The 15,723-nt window shown below is 43.4% G+C and overlaps 1 pseudogene; it reads right to left on the bottom strand.

Moving 5' to 3' along the window:
* Positions 1-14,847: 14,847 nt before the first annotated feature.
* On the bottom strand, positions 14,848-15,432 carry LOC143600491 (coniferyl alcohol acyltransferase pseudogene; annotated as a pseudogene).
* Between the last annotated feature and the right edge of the window lie 291 nt (positions 15,433-15,723).

Here is a 15,723-nt window from a genome sequence, read left to right as displayed (position 1 = left end):
CCAAATGATGCCATTCGGACTTAAGAATGCCGGGTCCACATACCAACGCCTGATGGACAACCAGTTTCATGCCCAAATTGGGAGGAACTTGGAAGTCTACATGGATGACTTGGTCATCAAAAGCCCTGACGCAGAAGCGATGTTGAAAGACATCGAACAAACTTTCAACACGCTTAGGAAGATAAACATGAAACTCAACCCGGGCAAGTGTGCCTTTGGAATGGAAGAATGGAAGTTCTTGGGGGTCATCGTCACTAAAGATGGCTTCAGAGCGAACCCTGAAAAGGTCGAAGCCATTATCAAAATGGAATCACCTACTACCATCAAACAGGCTCAGACACTGAATGGACGACTAGTGGCACTTAATCGCTTTTTGGCAAACCACGCGGATAAGTCGTTTCCTTTCGTGTCAACGTTGAGAAACTGTTTAAAGAAAACGCACTTCCGCTGGACACCAGAAGCGGAAGCAGCTTTTCAGGAGATTCGGTCACGCTTGATCGAACTCCCAACGCTCACAGCACCAAAAGCGGGAGAGGAGTTAATCCTATACCTTTCCGCAACAGATAGAGCAACCGGGGCAGTCCTGCTAGTAGAGCGAAAAGGCATCCAGATGCCAATCTATTATGTCAGCCGTATCCTAACAGACGTAGAAACCCGGTACTCTACCCTCGAAAAATTAGTCTTAGCACTTATACACGCTTCACGCAGGTTAAGACGATATTTCCAGGGTCACCCAATCACCATTCTCTCCAACTTCAAACTTGCAAACGTTCTAGGCAAACCCGAGTTATCGGGACGCCTAGCCAAATGGGCAATTGAGTTGGGGAGTACGCGATAAAGTATAAGCCAAGACCAGCCATAAAAGGCCAGGTTTTGGCCGACTTTATTGCGGAAGTGCCTGCATCGCGGGAAAAAGAGTGCCAGGAAGAGGCTCAACCCTCTCCAGCACAAGACATCAATGATGTCTGGTGACTCTACACTGATGGAGCAGCCAGTAACGAGGGTTCAGGCGCAGGGCTGAAACTAACCAACCCAGCAGGCCAAGAATACAATTACGCTATTCGACTGGATTTTCCAAGTACGAATAACGAAGCCGAGTATGAGGCATTCTTGGCTGGGCTGAGAATTGCGCGTAAGATGGGAGTGAAACACTTGGAAGCCCACGTGGATTCCATGTTAGTAGCCAATCAAATCAACGGGACGTACACGGCCGTGAACGACACAATGGCCCTGTACCTCGCACAAGCAAAAACCCTTATGCGCGATTTCAACGACTGCAAAGTCATACACGTCAAGCGTAGTGAAAACAAATCTGCGGATGCGTTAAGCAAGCTTGCATCATTAGCCTTCACCCACTTGGGAAAGGACATCCGCATTGAACTCCTCGAGGCACCTTCGGTCCCGCACAAGGAAATTTTGTGTCATCCAAACCGGCACAGAAACGTGGATGACACCAATAATAAAATACCTCGCGGCAGGTACGCTACCAGAGTCAAAAACACAGGCAAGAAAACTACGCTGTAAAGCATTGAATTATCAACTCATCGATGACATCCTTTAAAGACGTAACTTTCTTGGCCCACTCTTAAGATGCGTGGACAACCAAGATGCTGACTACCTACTAAGGGAAGTACACGAAGGCATCTATGGAGTACACGCAGGTCCACGCGCTGTTGTAGCTAAGCTAAACAACGCGGGATACTTTTGGCCGGGGATGCATACGGATGCGCTGGCATACATTAGAAAATGCAGGTCTTGTCAGCTCTACGCACCCAACACGCACCGCCCGAAGAATGAACTTGTTCCAGTCACCTCTTCATGGCCATTTCAGAAGTGGGCCATCGATGTGACATGCCCATTTCCTACAGCAGCAGGAAATGTTCAGTTCCTAGTGGTAGCCATCGACTACTTCACCAAGTGGATAGAAGCAAAACCCTTAGCCCAAACACCCGCGAAACATATCAAAAAATTTATTTGGGAATTTATTATTTGTCGTTTTGGACTTCCACAGAATTTGGTGAGCGATAACGGCACCAACTTTGCTGACAAGAAGCTACAACAGTGGCTGAAAGAACTTCAAATCACCCACACCTTTACCTCAGTGGCACACCCGCAAGGTAATGGTGAGGTGGAAAGAGCAAATAAGAGCATCGTCGAAGGCATAAAGAAAAGACTCTTGGAACACAGATCTGGCTGGGTGGACGAGCTTTCGCACGTCCTTTGGGCAAACAGAACGCTGAAGAAGGCCAGTACGGGAGAAACCCCGTTCAGTCTCACTTATGGCACTGAAGCCATGGTCCCGGTCGAAATTGGTTTACCCTCACCAAGGGTTTTGATTCAGCCAGAAGACAATGATGCGGAAAGACGGTTAGACCTTATGCTAACCGAGGAACGCAGAGACTTAGCCGCAGTGCGTGAAGAGAACTACAAGCGACAAATGCAAAAGTACTACAACACGCGGGTAAAACTCTGCAACTTCAATGTAGGAGACTACATACTGCGTAACAACGAGGCTTCGAACCAAGAACGCCCAGGAAAGCTGGCCCCGGTCTGGGAAGGGCCATACATTATCAAAGAAGTTCTGGGAAAGGGCGCATACCGGCTCGAAAGGCTCGATGGCACTCCCATCCCAAGAACATGGAATGGAGCTCAATTACGCAAATGTTATATGTAGATAAATTCCAAACTTGTAAAGAAAAGGCCTAGAGCCACTTCTAATGGAAATGATTCTCCTTTCACAATGTGTTGATAGCCTTACCTTTATACTTATGAACTTCCCACACTGATGTGCCGGTATTCACCGCATAAATAGGGGAAGAAGTAAGTCGTTACGTGTGGAAGGCGGCAAAACCCGCATAAACACAACGGTAAAAATTTCAAGTTTTAAGGAAAACCTCCACGCAGGTCAGATGTAAGTAAAGTTTAGCCATCCTTGTAAGTGCAAGTGACGGTCTTACCCGCACAATCACGAACAAGGAGGCAAAACTTCAACCTATTATCTACCACGTCCAAAGGTTAACTTATTCTGAACACTTAGAAAATTTCAAAGGAAAAGATGAGGAAAACTTCCACGCAGGTCAGATATAAGTAAAGTTAAGCCATCCTACTAAGTGTAAGTGACGGTCATACCCGCACAATCATGAAAGAGGAAGCGAAACAAACTTATAATTTGCCATGTTAAAAAGTTAACTTATCTAAGTACTAAAGAAATTGCTAAGTTAGATCAAAACATGCGTAAAATAACAAGGCAAAGAATTAACACAATCTTTATTCCACCAAATTCAAATATTACAAAGATTGCTGGGTGCATACCCGCATACAAAAGAAGCTATACAAAAGCAAAAATCTACGCTAATGGTGGAAAGGGATCTTCAGGATCATGCTTCAGGACCACTTCCACTTGGACCCGCACCATCAGCAGAGCGTGGCGGTTCAAGGAAAGCTTTAAGGATAGCTAGCCCATCATCAGCAGCAGCGACTTCGTTTACCTTCTCCACCACCGGATGCGGGAAGGCGGCATACTGATTCACTGCTTGGTCATAAACAGCTTCAGTATCCACATCATACAAAGGGAAGTTGGAAGGCGGGATGCCTTTCTCAACAAACCCTAGACCAAGCAGGAAGCCGGCCTTTTCCCATCCTCATGAGAAGCGTTGAGGGCTGTGCTCATAGCATCATCATAAGACGTCTCCGTGAAGACCCGATGCACAACCTACAAAAAGAAAAAAAAATACAAGTATCAAAACCTTTTCTATTTACAAAGAAAAGCGTAAAGACATGAAAAGCTTACCTGAGACAACGCTTCTCGAAGAAGCCATTCCTTGGCAACCAGAGCTTCTTGGAGGGCGGCTTGAGCTTGGGTACAGGCGCGTTCGGCTTCACTTTTATTGAGGTTGGCAAGCAACACTTCCTTTGCAGCAGCCTCTTCGACGCCCTTTAGCTTCCGCTCAGTGTGGTCAAGCACGCCCCTCTGGTCCAGGATCTCTTGGAGCTTCTTCGCGTCCTCCATCGCCAAGGCATCATGAGCCTGTTGGAGCGCCTCTAATTTAGCTTTAAGTTCCTCATTCTCGAGGCGTAGAGGCTCAGCAACAGCTTCAGCCTTGGTGGCCCTTTCAGTTACGTTCCTAGCAGTTTCCTTAGCCAGCCGAAGCTGTTCGTTAACAGCTTGGGCAGCCTTGGAACGGGCCTCGAGACGGGCCTGAACCTCAACTTCAAGGGCCTTGAACGCCTTCTCCTTCTCCGCAGCCGCGGCGGAGAGCCTCCTATTCTCCTCCCGGACAGCCCGCGCCTGAGCTACTTCTTGAATGCGAGCTGCTTTTAACTTTTCGTTTTCACGACAAAGCAGCTCGACGCGCGGCTGCATCCGGGCCAGGAGAACCCGAAGCTCATTGGTTAGCCTACCCTCCTGGTAGCTAGCCATGGCTTCCCCCAACGCACCACTGGGAGCTGCGTGACGAGCCCACTCCACGCACTCTACAGGTGTGCGAAGGGTTGTTCCTCGGCGGATGTTCCATCGAGGAACATACACTTCATTGGAATCCGACACTGCAAAAAACAAAAAGCAGTTAGGAAAAGATGATATATAAAAAAAAATAAATAGGCTAAAAGAACCCTACGCACCTGTAGGGTCAATAACAGGCCGATAGCCGCCAAACCCATCACCTGAACCCAAGGGAAATCCGTCCAAGAGGTCAGGTAGATGGGAAGGAGGCAGAGGTTGGCGAGAAGCCCCATGCATACCTGAAGGATCGGCCGTCGTTGCCGATGACGAAGGAGGCATGGTGAAGGCCGCCGTGGCCGCCGCTGCGGAGTCCGCAGCAAAAGTAACCGCCGGCTCAGTGAAAGATGCGGTAAATATGGCACTGACGGCCGGCGGTGATGTCATCACAGCTGGAACAGTTGGCTCAACGGAGTGAGCAACTGAACCAGCGGAAGCAGGCGTAGGCGCAGCCGCCTGGGTCGTCGCCTCAGGTAGGCTGACCAAGCCTATCGTCATGGGCAGGGAGGTACTCCTCCCCGCTCCACCCTGGAATGCGTCAACATCCACGCCTGCACAAAGAAGATAAGTATTAATGATGGAAAGCTATGAAGTTAAAAATAAAGTTTGTACTTACGGGTTTTCTTGAGCCTAAAAGTGCGGACAGGCGGGGATGAACCCGATGGAGTCGGCCTCTTCACGCCGCTCACCATTTTCATCCTGGGCTCTCCGGAGGTGACAGTCGTCGCAGCCTCCGGAGCAGTGGTCTTATCACCACCGGGGTTCCCCGCCACCTCCTCGCTCTCGGCCTCTGAGTCAGACCGAGGCACCGGATCGGTAGTGGAGGCCACCTTCTCCTTCCCCTTCCCGCCGACAGCCTTCTTCTTCCGCACCAACGGAGGACCATCTGCGGATTCCTCATCAGAACATAAGATTAGAGGAATTCCAGCAGAGGTTTCAGCATTGAGGGGTCGAGGGTTGAATAACGCCTTACCTGGCCGCCTGGCGCTCAGGATCTCGTGGCCTAGCGGGTAGACCTCCACGAACCGATCCGCCGTTTGTTCAAGGATGGGCAACTCGTTCTCATCTAGAGCACGAGTACCCATCCGAGCGGGACTGTCAGCCTCCCGCGGGTACAGGAGCGACTGCAAGTCGTTCCCCTCTGAATAAAAGAAAAGCAGTTAGAAGACAAACCTATATAAACAAAGTAAACAGAGCATACCATAAGGAACAGAGTTCAAACCGTATTCGAGGACGATCGGGATCTTTTGCGCATCCGCATCCTTCCACACCCGGCTCATCCCGAGCATCACCATCCCGGACTCCGCAAACCGGTAAACCGGAGATTGGACTCGGGAAATCTTTGAAAACCATTCCGTCTCCTGGTAGTTGGAGGCGTGAAGGCTGGGGAGAGCTTGCCCATTCTTAAATTTCATGGCAAGGGGGATGGCGCGAGCGGAGATGAAAAAGAACTCCCGCTTCCACGAACGAAGACTGCGCTCGGTTGCGCAAATCTTCAAACCCTTTATACGGGTTATCAGAGTATACCACCCCTGGATGCACCTCCAAGAGTAGAAGGTCATCAGGCGGTCGACGAAGGGCTCAATGCCCAGAATCCGGCACACCCACTCGAAGTGGCGAATCTTCGCGATCGCCATCGGGTGCACCTCGGTCAGGTGTACACCGTGCCTCTCTAGGACACGGTACACAAACTTTGTCAATGGGAACCTAAGATTCCCATAGACAAAGAATGCAGCATATACCCCGATCTTGCCTCTGGGGGCATCATACACCGTCTGATGTGGTTCAGGAAACTCAGGCTCGAGAGACTCGAGCATGAACTTCCTGACGATGTACTGATATAGATCGACAGGCAGAGCACACTGGCACTCGCCAGCAGTACTCTTGTCATCGCCGTACACCCCAGCCTCCTGGGCTGTAGCCTCAAGATCGTGAGACATCTTGCAGATATGAAAGAAGAAAACGATTTCAAGAGAATGCTCGACTGAAAAGATGAGTATTCGCCGGAAATCGTTTTGAAGTTGAAGAGAAAAGTGAAAGTGTGGATTACAAAGAACCCTCTCCCCCTTTATATACTAATCGCAATTAATGCGATCAATTTAATGCGGAAGAGAGAGAAATCGAAGGTGCAATGAAACTATGACACGTGGCAAAAAGCAAGCTGGCAACAGCTGTTGAAAGGACGCGTACCATTAATTTCGCGGCCACGCGCCCAAAAAATCGCGCCCACGCGCCTGAAAAAGCGTCTGGAATGACCAGGTACTGTCACGTCACCATAACTTCCAGCACGTCCTGACACAGTCAGAAGAAACCGTCGCACGACGTTTCAGCAGTTTGGACTGTTCTTATCCTTTCACCAACTCTTCGAATTTCAAAAATTTCAAAAAAAAAAAAAAAAAAGATTCAAAAGTAAGCGGGAAAATACCCCTTACCTTGGCAACCAAGTAACTATAAGACAGGTGCGGGTACAGTGTCAAGGCAAAACCCTTCACATACTTAGCACCCGCAGGGAATTGACGCCAGGAATACCTTGGAAGTAACCGTAAGACGAGTGCGGGTACAGTGTCAAGGCAAAACCCTTCACATACTTAGCACTCCGCAGGGAATTCAAACCAGGAAGGATCTTCTGGGCCACGCTTGCGGAAACGGGAATAACATCCTCGCATAGCGGGAACGTCGAGAACTACATTGTTTGAAGCTCCAAGATGGAATTGGTGGTTTTAACATAATTGATCACTATGTTCAAAACTACCAAAACCTCATGGAGAATCCACACAAGTGGGACTCAACGCTCCTGACTTGCGAGGAGGTTACAGACCTACCCGCATCATACCCAAAGATCAAGCAGGAAAGTCGGGAATTTCTGCAAGTGACATTAGGACTTCCGCGGGAAGAATCCCCATGGAAAACCTTAAAACTAAACCCTTTTCAAAACCCTTTGCTTAAGTCCAAAAGTTCACCTCACTTTATTAAACATTCATGAGAAGAACATTGGACTGGGGGGACTTGAAGAGGTAGGTACCAGCAGAGCCCAGTTGGACCCGCAGGACTCACCTTGAAGAGAGACGTCTGCGCAGAAACCAACTGGATCCGCAGGACCCACCATGCTCAGAGACGTGACGTCCTTACGCGCAGTACGCAAGCTGTTCCCGCAGGAAAAGCCTCCCAATGGTGAAGTACTCCGCCTGTCCCCGCAGCTGCGGATACAAGCCATCAGGGAAGGCTACCCGCACTGATAGCAAGGCTACACGCACAAGGCACTAACTCTTGCTACTTCTGTAGTCACCTGAAGGAATGAGCAAGGAGGGAATACTCCCGCCCAAATGAGCCAGTCCGTATGCTTCTGGAAGATCTTTTGTACTATACCTACCAAGGTATGGGCAAAACAGACGATCTGGCCAGACGCCCATGAACCAATCACAGGATGACAGCTCACCGACAACAGTACGAGGAGGTGCACCCTCTAGTACTGTTTGTCACTATTAGCCGCTGCCTACTCACCAACCCTTACTGTGGGACGTGCGCAGCCTACAGTTGGTGGAACAGTGCATAGCCGGCAGTAAAGGAACAGTATACAGCCGACCTTGTCACTGTCGGCCGCAGCCTATCCACCAACCAGCATGGCTTGTGCGTAGCCCACTGTTGGTAGAACAGGAATACTATTCAGCCGGCTGTACCTTCTAGGAAACCTACCTTCGCTATAAATACTCCAACTCCTTGGAATGGTAAGGACATCATCTGATATCTCGTTATCTTATCTAGCAATCTCTTAATATACACTTATATTCAGAGCAATCTAGTCTGATTCTCACGCCGGAGGGTGGTCACAAGGAGGAACCCCCCCCCCCTTCTCAGTGACGAGCTTACTGTGTCTGTTTTGCAGGTCACCTGAAGAACAACATTCTCTGCTGGACCTCATCCTCGTGGGAAACATTACTTAACCCCCAGATTATCTGTAATCTGCCCCGGGTCACTTAGTGTTTCTTCAGTTAACATACATAAACAATTTTATTTATGTAAAAACTCATGTTCATCTTCATACTTCAAACCCTAGATTTTTAATTTGATAAATCCATTCCGTATTCGTTAAAATTAGGTTATGGGTTTAAATTTGTGGCTAAAAATGATTCAAAACCATATAAACATTACCTGGAAATGTTACGGATTGACGGTGAACGACGGTTGGCCGGAAAACAAACTTTGACGAATGATTTCGTGATTATAGAGAGTATATTAAATGGATTTGATGATTGGGACAAGTTTAGATGTTAGTTTATATCCTATTTATAGTCTCAATTGGAGCGTTTGATAATAAATGATCGTAATTGCGTTTTCTTTAAATATTCCGGCCGTTTACGGTAGTAATACACATAAATTAGTTGTTAATACGCGTTATTATCGTTGATTATTGATTTGTTGTTACGGTCTACGGGTTGTACGAGCTGTTAATTAGATTAATTTGTGAGTTTAACGGGTTTTTGGAGGGTGGCCGGAGCTATGACTTGCCGGATTTCGGTGGCCGGGAAATCGAGCGGGGGAGAGGGTGGCTGGGTTGGGATTAATTATATAATATTATAATTTAAAATTTTACACCTATAGTCCTTAAAGTTTCAAGATGTTTTAAACTAGAAATAAAATATAAATACATTTTAGACCTTGAACTTTGGTATGCTATAAAAATGTAATAAAAGTAATAATAGTAGGATAATTTCCAAATTGGTTAAATTTAATAAAACATTTAAATCTCGAAGTTTCGTTAATTGATCAAAATATAAAAGAAAACGAACGAAAGATAAACTTAATTCATCGTAAATATTATATTAATGATGAACGATAAACAAGAATACATCGAAAGGACAAAACGGGTCAGTTTAACAAACCCAAATACAAATTAAAAAAAATGACGAATGTCACGTAAAACACATGAAATGAAACTTGAGATTAATTAACTTTCTAATATATATATATATATATATATATATATATATATATATAGACACACACACACAAAACCGAAAATTTAAAATGGGACAGGTTTTCGAGTTTGAAAATTAACAAATGTTACACGCTGCACTTGTGTTGGTCACGAAGTTGACTCCCAGCGCGCCCGCGCGCTGAGTACGAGCAGAATGAGATTTCGCTACTCGGTGCCTTCGAGGGGATAGCTCATGCTCGTCTTCCTCCTCGTCTTGTTCGTTGGCCTTGTTACTACTCAAGGCTCCAAAGAACAGGGTTCGCGGCTGATCTCTTCCAAACGCGGGCCTTTCTTGTAGTCCTGCCATTAACTTTTCTTATTCTTCCTTCCATCAAGCCATGATGTTTCGTAGTAAAGAAGGCGACTGATGTTGCCTAGGGCGGAACCTGGTACTACTCGTGATCGTGAAGTTGGTCGGAGGGTTGGCCGTCTTAACGATATCCTCCGCATTGTTCATAGCGACGTCGTGCGCCGGATTTGTTTTATGTTGGGTAAGTGACGTCTGGTCCGCCAGAGGAGTAGGTTTTTTACCACTCATTTTCACCCAAATTTGGAGATATCCAAGTTAGTTCTAGCAAATGCATGGATGGTGCCAATGAAAAAACACTAAATGAGCCTTTTGGTCTAATTGCTTAGTCCTTGGGTTAGAGTTAAGTATCTCCTACGAGGGGTGAAGTATATTCCGGCAAAAGCGAGTATGACAACCTACAAAACTGAACACCGTAAACTCGTTACGAGAATGATATTGGGGGGGGGGGGGGTTCTTCTCGTAACCATCCTCTGGCATGAGAATCAGTATGGATGACTGAATATAAGTAAATGTAAGATCTCGCCAAGCACTAGAGGTATTTTTGCGTAAGAGTGAATTCCTTCTCGTAACCATCCTCCGGCATAAGAATCAGTATGGTCGTCTGCCATGTCAGGAGTTTCACTAATCAGGGGGCTTGCAAGTGCCTAGGGAGAGTTGGTAGATAAAGTTGCCGACGGATGGCGACCTTCGTACCATGTAGTATTGTCACCGATGCGTTCGCAGGTTTCTCTATTGTCTCCTCAATGGATGTAGGACCCTACCTCTTCATAACCTAAATTGTTTTTTTTTTAATTAATAAAAGTTTTTAGGTCTGCTACTTAGAACATGTTGCATTGAAGAGTTTGTTATAGAAAACATGTGTAAGCAAGATTCGAATGAAATATCCAGAAATTAAATAACAATAATAATAAAAATTATAATACAGCACTTACGTTATGTATATAATAATAATAATAATAATAATATATGTCAATTGTCAAATAATTAAAGATAAATGGAGATACTGCAAAATACATGGATGAACAGAACTCCAGAAAACCGGCGCCGAACACCGCACGCACGCCGCCACAAGCGGCCGGCAATGACCTCCCAGCAGACTAACTTGTCTCTGATCTGATTTATTTATTATTTATTTCGTCTATAAATCAACAATGGTCCTAAGACTCTTTCAACTTGCTCTTGTTCATTTCTCTCTTCCTCCACACTCTGTTTCCTTTTAATTTTACGGCAAGGTTTCCGCCGAACGACGCCGTAAACTTGAAACAAATGACACCAATTCCCTACACTAAGAGCATCGCTGAAACCTCCGACCATCATTACGCGGTTTTCCGAATGACCCTCGTTTCTCAGAATCGTTAACCTTCACGACTAAGGTAACCAACTCAAAGCTTTCAACCTTTATTTTCATGTAGATACATAAGAATTGTTTAGAATCTTGGTCATGACTCATGAACATTATTAGAATTACTTCATGCAAGGTTTTGTGGTGTTACGAGGATGACTACTTCATGTAGTCAAAATACAAGTTAAAATTAATTATGTATATTGTATCCTTTGGCTACAAAACTAACCTCACCTAGCATAATTAGAAGTCGATCGTTTTATATAAGCCCACAACCAACTATTTAAATTTTTGATATACTCGTTACCAAATTTTCTAATTTCTAGCCTAAGTTTTTATTTGACATGCCTGGCAACAATAGAACCAACCACTGTTTGCTTAAACATATTCAAAAATAAAAGTTGTTTCCCATTTTACGATTTGAAACTAAAACCATCTAGCTAACTTGTCGAAATAACCCATCACTAATATAAAAATTCTGCCATTTTGCAAATAATATAACATATGGATCTGTTTTAATATTTTTTAAACCAAAGCTACAAGATTGTAGCTACTTCAAACGTTAAAACAAGTATCCATAAAAAGATATAAAAATATAAATAAATAAAATAAATTATAAATCTCATTAAATATAAATTACTTGTAGGCTATCATAACTCCACCTTAAAAAAATGAGTCTGGCATCAAAATGAATAATCTTTCGAGGTACGGATTTTTACCCCCACTTGTTATTATCGTTCTCGATTGTTAAAACCCCGTTGATGTTTCGCGTTCTTTTGAAACTCCTAAACGTTTTTGGATTATTAATCGGATCTAATTTATTTTCCTTCAAGATCCGGTTATGGTTGTTTGGACTAAAAATTTGATTTGATATTATGCATGCGATAAATTTCCAAGTTTGTACTTAGTATCACATGTTCCTTACTTATTACACAGGGTATAGATATTTGTTGGCATTGTTTTTTTTTTTACTTTGAGCGAGTTACCTGTTTTTGCTCATACTCCGGTACCCTGAGTTCTACGCTTCCTGTGGAGTGTCCCACAGGCGCAACATTGTGGCATCGATGTTGTGTGCTCCTTCCATGACGGAGAGATTAGTTAACGGCGTCTCTTAAGGGCAAGTGTGGTTCGCAGCTATCAGGAGGCGTATGGATCGATCCTAGGTTATATGGATATGTATGGTACGATTGTGGATGGCTGAGTGTATGCCAACACCCCATCGCACTATTTTGGGTGCATAGTTCTGCAGGGCTATGTAGCCCCACTGGTATGCTATATGTTTTCGGCTCATGGGTATCGTCTGTATGATATGATTTATTATCTGTTGGCTTGTATACCTTGTATCGTATCATTTATGTTATTTTATCTCTTTATCTTGTTATATTTGTTTTTATTTATTGCATGGTTATTTGAGCTTTTTATCCGTACTGGGCATTCGGCTCATTTCGTAAACTTTTCCCTCACACAGGTTCACAGGTTACTTTGAGCAAGATAAAGAGAGTGAATTAAACTTTAAGTAGCTTATGAAGATTGCTATCTAGTAGAATTATGTCTTCTGTCTCTGTATATCAATGTACGTTGTGACACGTCAGCCTATTCCGGGTTGGGGTGTTACATCAAATGTCCAGAGACGTACATCTCTTTGTTAAAAATAGGTAATCAAATGCTTCTTTATTTTCCATAGTAATCAAACTACATACAAACTCATATAAATTATAAGTTGAAGAAGACAAAGGGATGAAACTCAAACAAGGAAACTTGAGCTACATTGTTGATTGTTATTTTATCCTCTTTGATATGGAAGGCACACCTTTATAGCCATAAAATCATTCCCATGTGACCGTTCTAGAAGAAAGAATCTAGAAAAAAGAAAGTCATTTCACGTGATTGAGGGATGCATACTGGTTTCTTATTCGTTACCGTTCATTTGACAATAGAAAAGGTCAAGCATGCTCATTAGGGCTTCCAAGTTTAAGCATTAACATAACGAGTCCCTTATGTTTGACATTGAATTAAGCTATGTATATATTTTAACACTCTTTTACTGGTAACCAGGCATTCTTTAGTATTAGTTATCACCGATATAATAGTAGAAAATCTTTATTACTTTGTTTGTAAATAGGTACCACCTCCTTTGCCTACAATGCTTGAGGACTTATTAGTGACTCTTGTTATTTGGTCTCTAATCTAATCCGTGATAGACCTGGTAATGAAAATGAACATCCAATTTTGTGCACTGATGTCTGATCGTAGTGAACGTTTCATGTAGTTAAGGGCTAAATAGTTAACAAAAGTTAAAAACTATTATTTTTGTATGCAAAAATAGATTTGGGGTGTTGGTCGAGTTGTATATAAGGTTATCCATTTTTATGCTACAACTTGAACACAAATAAATGAAAATACATATTAACACTGTATACTAAGAAAAATAAAATTTCTTAAGATTGTATGCATTGTCAATCAACATTTTATTTGAGTACACGCCGTATATATTATCGAAATAATAACTAAACTTTTATATTCAAATACATCCCGAAGTTGGAAGGTAATCAATACAGTTTGTGGTGGCAAACGATTGTGCGGATCTAAAGCCATACTGTTTGTCAACATGAGACAACAACAATGTTATGGTGAAGGGGCTACGAAAACCGTAACATAAGTTCAATAGTTGGTTTATAGTTTTGTTTTGTTTATGTACCCGTCACGTTGCAGCCATGCATTAATGTGGGTTTGGTTGGTACCATGATTAAACCCAAAAAAATAAATTCGTCAGAGTAACATATAAAAAATTAAAATATTTAAAACGACATTTATTTTGTCGGTAAAACTCCGACGGGTAAGACCAAGCATTACGAAAGCAAGTCGATGCTAATTCGGCCAGTATCTATTACATTTATTACGATATAAACATCGTTGATAAAATATAAGCTTTAAATGCTAAAATTCGCCAAATTATAATATATAAAAAGAGTAACATGTAAACAAATAAAATATTTTAAACAACGTTCATCCGGTCGGTAAAACTCGAGTGTTGTGACTATGATTCGACGCGAATTTCGACGGTTTCGATTACACTCATTACGGTACCGTATAAACAATCCTGTTAAATCCAAGCGTTAAAAGCCAAAAAATAAATTCATCAAATTAACATATACAAAATTTAACATACGTAAACACATGTTTTCGGTAGGTAAATCCTGGACGTTGGTAAAACCCAAGCATGGGTAAAACCAGAGCGTTGTATGTCCAAAGTGTTGAGGCGGTGAGTCAGTAAAATCCAGAGTTGGTAAAACCCAAGCGTTAACGATCCCGAGTGTTGGGGCGGTGAGTCGAAGCGAATTCAATCTGTTTCAGCTACGTTCGTTAGTGTGACCCAATGATATTGCGCCACTTGGCCCAATCAAAACAGTTGTCGCACAAAACCTCTTAAATAGTATATATAGATAATTTTACAGCAATAACTTTTTCTTGTTTATTATTATTATCATCAGTTATCGTTGTTCTTCAGGAAAAAAATTATATACAAGGGTCCATTTTTAATACTCGACTGGGAGACCCGAAATCTTAGAAACGGTCTGTATACAACTAAATAATCACGAAACCAATCAATATTATATCTTTATCATCCATTTATTATGATATACCATGTAATGATCACACATAGCTGTATTTTGAGACAACAAATCCACAGTAATTTGCATAAACATGTATCACGATTAGGATTAAAAGTCGTGGTAAGATGGAATTAAAGGCCTAAAAACCTTCATTCCCATTGTTTCCACCAAATCCAAATGCTTTTGAAGAAGATGCATATAAACAATCCAATCCCCATTGTTGGTCACACTAGGCATGGGCATAACATATCCGGTTTGCCCGCCCCACGGGAGATGATACGAACAAAAATAAGGTTTTCCCCGTCCGAAATCCATTGTTTCAAACCGAAAACGCAATCCAGATGACACCACCACTGCTCCCCCATCATTGTTTTCGGTTTCAGTGTATATTTTCGTTACAGCTGTCTCAGGTCTGTGTACCTCCACCCAGTCTATGAGTCCCATAAAATGTTCCTTGGTGGTTGCACTAGTCACAAATTTATGAACCATCTCAGATACCTCACTAAGATGCATTTCATTAAGACGATCTGAGTTCGCGGCACCAGATGGAATCGCCAGTACATTTCCAAAGTAATTTTGCATGTTGTCATCACTTATCCTTTCTCGCCCATCTACGACTGCGCCCAGTCTGCATATCTTGGATTCATTGTCACCTTTTGCAATTATCTTCCATTGAAATGACATAAATGCCATTAGTTTGCTTTTTGGATTTACATTTAAACTTGCTGCCTTTTGAAGGTTGCTGATTATTTGTTGGGGCGGAAGAACTCGGGGAAGGGAGATGAGAAAAAAGGACATACAGGTTATCGTAGATGGGGTTAACGAGAAGTGGGCGTCTTGGGTTGAGTATGGACCGATTGAAAGATGGCATGCGAGAGATTGGTTCCGATCGGGTAATATCCGCCCAGGATGCTAAGAACATGTTCATGGAGTGTGCGTCGGCTACTCGATGATCAAATGTGCATCCAATCACTAGTCCTCCAC

The sequence above is a fragment of the Bidens hawaiensis genome, unplaced genomic scaffold, assembly GCF_021521415.1.
Source record: "Bidens hawaiensis isolate Kalapana, Puna unplaced genomic scaffold, B.hawaiensis_p1.1 tig00054153_1, whole genome shotgun sequence".
NCBI classification, from domain to species: domain Eukaryota; kingdom Viridiplantae; phylum Streptophyta; class Magnoliopsida; order Asterales; family Asteraceae; genus Bidens; species Bidens hawaiensis.
Note: the sequence above shows the minus strand (reverse complement) of the source record. Positions and strands in the feature narration are given on the sequence as shown.